The sequence below is a fragment of the Budorcas taxicolor genome, chromosome 16 (genome assembly GCF_023091745.1).
Source record: "Budorcas taxicolor isolate Tak-1 chromosome 16, Takin1.1, whole genome shotgun sequence".
NCBI lineage: Eukaryota > Metazoa > Chordata > Mammalia > Artiodactyla > Bovidae > Budorcas > Budorcas taxicolor.
In genome coordinates this window covers 45,499,157-45,505,959 of record NC_068925.1, presented here as the reverse complement: position 1 = coordinate 45,505,959, position 6,803 = coordinate 45,499,157, and the positions used below count along the sequence as shown (strand labels likewise).

The 6,803-nt window shown below is 49.0% G+C and overlaps 1 non-coding gene across 1 annotated transcript; it reads right to left on the bottom strand.

The window, feature by feature from the left end:
- Window positions 1-4,968: 4,968 nt before the first annotated feature.
- Window positions 4,969-5,072, bottom strand: LOC128061928 (U6 spliceosomal RNA). Its single transcript, XR_008200778.1, has one exon. It is a non-coding gene; the product is annotated as a U6 spliceosomal RNA (small nuclear RNA).
- Between the last annotated feature and the right edge of the window lie 1,731 nt (window positions 5,073-6,803).

The following is a 6,803-nucleotide window of genomic DNA, read 5'->3' as shown; positions in this document are numbered from 1 at the left end:
TTTGAGTCACTGGGAAACAGAAGGAGCGATGGGTCATCCCTCACCTCTTCTGAACCACAATGCATCCATCCTTGTTACCAGCAGAGCGGTGGTAAAGAAAGGTTACGCATAAATAGGTCGGCTGTCAGCTGCACACAGGCCAGCCTCCAGCAGTGCCCTGGGGGCTCCAAGGGAAAGTAGCCATCTCTCAGAACTGTGCTCAGGGACCAGCTGTGCCTGGGACCCTGAAACCAACATGTTACCTTGTCCAGATGCTGTGCAAACACGTAAGGACCCCTTGGCTCAGGCCTTCCCAAGAAGAACAGAGGGCCAGATGGAGGTGCCAGACTCCATCTGTGCTCAGCCCTGAGTGCTCCAAGGCCCCAGAGGGTGAACTGAGATTCTAACACAAATTCAGCCAGACCAGGACCTTGATAGGGCTGCCTGCTCCCCTGTGCCCTGAGCTGGGCCTCCTGCTCATCCAGGCTCCACTTCGTCCTTCCCTTTGCTGAACGCTTCTAAGGAAACGTAGGGGGAAGCAAACTCTGATGTTTTGCCAGCATCATTGTTTCCATTCCTCTTCTTCATCCTTTGCTTATCAAGGCCAAAGGAACCGAATTCTTAATAAATCACCTCGTAATCTAGTCCAATGGAGGTTTCAAATACAGTAGGAGCCCCAGGATACCTCTGTCACATCCTTGTTTTTATAAAGGAAAGGACATGAAGACTGAAACAAGTTGAGTTTCCAGCTGAGGCTCAGAGAAGATAAGGGGCCTAGACAAAGTCATGCAGCCAGGTGGTGGCAGAAGTTGCTGCTCTGAGAGAGTGGGTGTGAAGTTTTTGCCTACCATCCATTCACCCTTTTTCTAGTTGCATCTTCCTTTGGGAAATGCCCCTTAATTTTAGTTCATGTTGTGTGGGCTTTTTTTTTTTTTTTTTAATATTTATCTATTTGGCTGTGCTGGGTCTTAGTTGCAGCATGCAGAATCTTTAGTTGCAGTGTGGAAATTCTTAGTTGCGTCATGTGAAATCTAGTTTCCTGACCAGGGATTGAACTCTGACCAGCAGCATTTGGAGTCCAGAGTCTTAGCTACTGGGCCACTGGGGAGGTCCCAGTTCACATTGTTGAGTGAGGCTAACCTGGTCCCAGAATCTGGGGTAAACCTGTGACCCAGGCCCAAGCAGTAATTTCACCCTCAATGATCGGCTTAAGGATGGGCACATGACCCAATTCAAGCCAATAAGAATCAGGCTTAGGATTTTGGCTGGAACAGTTGGGAGAGGAAAGCTGGGGCAGCTGAGCTGAACATAAACACATGGGGGCCGCCAAGCCTGGAGAGCCTGACTGTGGGTAAAGCCAGCACAGAGGACAGCAGAGTGGAGAGATGAAGAGCTACTGAGAACTGGTGACAGTCTTTCAGCTTCTGGATCCAGCCCTGCCTGAAGCCATAAGCCAGTAAGTGTTCTTCTTGGTTTGAGCTCGTTTAAATTGCTCACTGCCATTTGCAAATGAAACGTCCTGAACCAAGTGGACTCTAAATCCAGACTCCACACTGTCACCAGCTGGTCCATCAAGCCTCTGAAGCACCATCCCAGCCCTCCGCAGGATGTCTACTTCAGCAGTATTTTGGCTTGCCAGTTGACTCAGTGGTAAAGAATCTGCCTGCCAATTCAGGAGACTCGGCTTTGATCACTGAATTGGAAAGATCCCTTAGAGGAGGAAATGGCAACACACTCCAGTATTCTTGCCTGGAGAATTCCATGGACAGCGGAGCCAGGAGGGCCACAGTCCACAGGGTCGCAAATGAGTTGGACACAACTTAGCAACTAAACAATACAATAGTACTTGGCTTCAGCTTGTCTCTACTCCATAAACAGTGTTTACCTTTAAAATCTACCCCCTAGGACTTCCCCGGTGGTCCAGTAAATCCATCTGCCAATGCAAGGGACACAGATTTGATCCCTGGTCTGGGAAGACCTTACATGCCTTGGAGCAACTAAGCCCTTCCACCACAACTACTGAGTCCCTGCGGCCCAGAATTCGAGCTCTACAACAAGAGAAACCTCTGCAATGAGAACCCTGAGCGCTGAAATGAAGAGCAGGGCCCACTCTCTGCAATAAGAGAAAACCCACACAGCAATGTAGACCTCGCACAGCCAAAAATACATACATAAATAATTTTTTTAAGGTATGTCTTAAAAAAAAAAATCAGGCCCCTGGTAATTTCCTGGCAGTCCAGTGATTAAGACTCCATGCTTTCACTGCCAAGGGCCCGGTTTCCATCTCTTGTCTGGGAACTAAGATCCCACAAGCCTTGTGATGTGGGATCACTGGCTTATGATGTGATGTTTTTTAAGCACCTGACGCAGGTGCTTAAAAAAACTAAGGGGACTTCCCTGGTGGTCCAGTGGTTAAGACTCTGTGTTCCCAAAGCAGGGGGCCTGGGTTCGATCCCTGGTCACGGAACTAGATCCCTCATGCTGCAACTAAGACCCAGCCCAGCCAAATAAATAATTTTAAAAAAAAGAAGAAGAAGAAGAAAGAAGAGGCCAGGTGAACAAGCACTGGCCGTTGCTTTCTCCTTTGGATCAAATCAGCCCCAGGGAATGTGGGACCCTCAGCAGAGCCCAGGGTGCCCTCTGTGTGTTTCCTTCCACCTCCTCTCCAGTCACCCTAAGGGCTCCTCATCCTTCTAGGAAGGAGACAGCTAGAGACAAGTGAACAAAGCTTCCATCCACCATCTCAGAGGAGGCAGGAACCATGACAGGGACTTATATGCAAAACTTTATAAGCTTGGTATCTTGTAAACTTTATTATTATTATAATTTTTTTAATTTTTATTTTTAAAACTTTTATTATTTTTTGTTATCCCACAGAGGTTTCCTCGTAATGTCTAGGGGTGGAGGAGGAAGAAGAGGAGGTGGAGGAGAAATCCCTTATACAGGAAAAAAATAAATAAATCAAGGGAGGGAGCTAGTCTGTGGAAGTGCCTGCATGAATTTCCAGCATCACTGTTGCTTTGACAAATGCAGCTGCTCTGTTGTGGGCTTGTGGGTAACAGACATCATTTCTTTTTTAAATAAAAAAAGTTTTTTTGCCATGCTGTGCAGCAGACAGGATCTCACTTCCCTGACTAGGTATCAAATCCATGCCCCCTGCATGGGAAGCATGGAGTCTTCACCACTGGACAGCCAGTGAAGTCCCCGCATCATTTCTGGCAAAAGTTACACCCCAAGATCTCAAGAGCTGTCTGATGACATGTCACCCCTAGTCTATGTGCAGTTTATCAGGGGATTTTGTTCCAAATCTCATGTGCCAACAACCTTGAAGAGCTCCCTGGCCCCTTGTATGAATGGGCAGTAAGCTTTGTGAATACAGAGTCGGTTGCCCTTTTTTGGCAGGTGCAGTTAAGACAAAGGACACCCACAAGGGCAGGAGCATTTCATTTTGGATTCCAACACTTGGGGTCAGTGGTTAATTACTAAGTCTCTGTATTCCAAGGTCACTTGAAGTGACATGAGAATGGAGACATGAATCCTATGTTAATCAGTGGATTAAGCTGAGCAAATGGCCTTCTTTCAACAGGAGGGGCCGCACCCCAAACTGTGAGCCCCCAGTACACAGCCTCCCCTGAGGCCAGAGAAAAGTGAAGTCACTCAGTCATGTCTGACTCTTTTTGACCCCATGGACTGTAGCCTGCCAGGCTCCTCTATCCATGGGATTTTCTAGGCAAGAATACTGGAGTGGGTTGCCATTTCCTTCTCCAAGGGATCTTCCCAACCCAGGAATCAAACATGGGTCTCCTTCATTGCAGGCAGACTCTTTACCGTCTGAGCCACCAGGAAAGCCAGACAAGTGAGGGTCAAGCCAGTATCTCTATTTCTGCTCCAGGATTCAGAGTCCTCCAGTGCTAGATCTTATGGAGGAGCTAGCCAGAGACAAGGGTTTTTATTTTTTTATTTTTTTCTATTTAGCCAGATTTTTTAAATTTATTATAATTTTTAAATTTTTAGTTAATTTATTTTTGGTTGAGCTGGGTCTTCATTGCTGCCCATGGGCTTTCTCTAGTTGTGACAAATGGGGGCTACTCTCTAGTTGTGGTGCTTGAGCCCAAGCACCACTGTGGGGGCTTGTCTTGTTGCAGACCATGGGCCCTAGGGCACCTGGGCTTCAGAAGTTATTGCTCACAGGCTCTAGAGCTCTGGCTCAGTAGTTGTAGCACACAGGCTTAGTTGCATGTGGCATCAGACCCATGTCCCCTGCATTGTCAGGCAGATTCTTAACCACTGGACCACCGGGGAAGTCCAGCTATATATTTTTTTATTGAAGTATAATTGCTTTACAGTATTTTGTTAGCTTCTGCTGTACAGTGAAATGAATCAGCTATATGTGTGTGTGTGCTTGCTTAGTCGTTCAATCATGTCTGACTCTGCAACACCATGGAGCCTGCTAGGCTCCTCTGTCCATGGGCTTTTCCAGGTAAGAATACTGCAGTGGGTTGCCATTTCCTTCTCCAGGGGATCTTCCTGACCCAGGGACTGGAACTCGAGTCTCTTGAGTCTCCTGCATTTGTAGGTGGATTCTTTACTACTGTGCCACCTGGGAAGCCCAGCTATATGTGTATATACAAATATATATATACACATCTAACCCTCTATGACCTCCACTCCACCCCTCTAGGTCATCACAGAGCATTGAGTTGAGCTTCCTGTGCTTTGTAGCAGGTTCACACTAGCTATTTAGTTTACACATGGTGGTGTGCATATGTCAATCCTAACGTCCCAGTTCATCCCACCCTCTCCTTCACCTGCTGTGTCTACATGTCCGTTCTGTACATCTGCATGTCTATTCCTGCCCTGGGAATAGGTTTATCTGTACCAGTTTTCTGGATTGCATATCCATGCTTAAATACCCGATACTACTTTTTCTGACTTACTTCACTCTGTATGACTGATTCTAGGCCCATCTACATCTTTACAAACAACCCCGCAAATACGGAGCACTTCACCGTTTGGGTGTCATCCTCACACAGGGGCCATGCTAATCTTTGTGTCGTTCCAATTTTAGTATTTGCTGCCGAAGTGAGTGCTACAAAAACCTTTTGATGTCACGGGCTCTTTCTGTCAAGTACTTCAGCCCCTTTTGTCTGGAGGCTGGTTGCATCTGATGTTGGCAGATAAGGTGGGACCAACTTTCTGGAAAAGCTGGGGCAAGGTGTGAGCCTGATGTCAGAAGGGGAGACTGAAGGATATGATCACTGCCCCCCACACCCCACCTGACCCCAGACTGTCCCTCTGCAGACCAGGCCTCTCTGCCTCTCAAGTCACTGCTGATTCTCCCCGAATGAAATCAGAGGGGAACAGAGAGCAGGGCAGAGCAGACTTCAAGGCCAGAAACCCAACCCCAGAGCACCCCTGGAAACAGGTGCTGTCACTCAGGGTGTGGGAAATTCCCAGCTCGAACTGCCGTCTGAGCACAGAGGCGTCCAGGGGCAGGTGGTTTCCTCAGGGGCAGGTGCTCCTGGACTCGTCCTCCCTGTGCAGCCACCTGGGCCCTGCTCCTTTCCAGCCTGCCTGCCAGCATGGCCCAGAAAGAGCCACCCCAGCGCTCCTGTGCTGTTTTTCCAGTGATGCCCAACACGGTCATGCTGGACTGAGGCCCCAGGAGGCTGGGGCAGGAGAGCTGAGACCCACGGCTTGACCCCAGAGTTTGGTTTAGGGGAAGCACAGCAAAACAGGAGGCGTGTCTCTCTGCCTGTTTCCTTCTTGTTTCCTTCATCCCTGGAAAGACTGAAAAAGAGTCCTCAACATTAACGAAATTGAAGGGAGGGACATGCGTCCTAAAAAGTTCAGAGAGCAAAACAAGGCAGGACAAAGTCCTTGGGGCCGTGTCCCCTTGGTACTGCGGCAGCCTCTGCGGTGGCCTCTGGAGTGGCCTCAACACAGCATCTGTGCCTCAAGGGAAGAGCAGAAGGGACCTCCTGTCTGGGAATTTCCCTTCACCCAGTGACAGCTCCACTCACCAAGCTTTGCCCAGAGCTCTGGACCACCTTGGCCCTGACCATGGGCTCCTGAGTCAGCCACAGAGTAGAGTCAACTGGGGCTGGAGGGGAAAGCTGGGAGGCTGGACAGCGTTAGAGCCAGCAGGATGGGCCCAGCAAGCAGGATCAAGCAGAGAGGCTAAGGGGCTCAGGGCAGCTCCCGCAGTGCCCCCTGGTGGCTAAAAGCAGCCCTAGCCCACCCCTAAGAGCCCAGACTGTTGTTCAGCCGCTAAGTCCTGTCCAACTCTTCGTGACCCCATGGACTGCAGCACGCCAGGCTCCTCTGTCCTCCACTGTCTCCTGGAGTTTGCTCAAATTCGTGTCTGTTCAGTCAGTGATGCCATCCAACCAGCTCATCCTCTGTTGCCCACTTCTCCTTCCCTCAATTGTTCTCAGCATCAGGGTCTTTTCCAATGAGTCAGCTCTTTACATCAGGTGGCCAAAGTATTAGAGCTTCAGCTTCAGTGTCAGTCCTTCCAATGAATATTCAGGGTTGATTTCCTTTAGGATTGACTGGTTTGATCTCCTTGCTGTCCAAGGGACTCTCAAGAATCTTCTCCAGCACCACAGTTCGAAAGCATCAAATTTTTGGTGCTCAGCCTTCTTTATGAGCCAACTCTTACATCGGTACCTGACTACTGGAACTACTAGCTTACCTTCTGCCCATGGTGCAGACTGGATGAGAGAGCAGGATCGAGAATCTCATTACAATTTTTGCCCCGCAGTCCTCTCTTGCCTCACCCTATCCTAGCCCTGACTTTCACCCTAGGATGGTGGATGGAG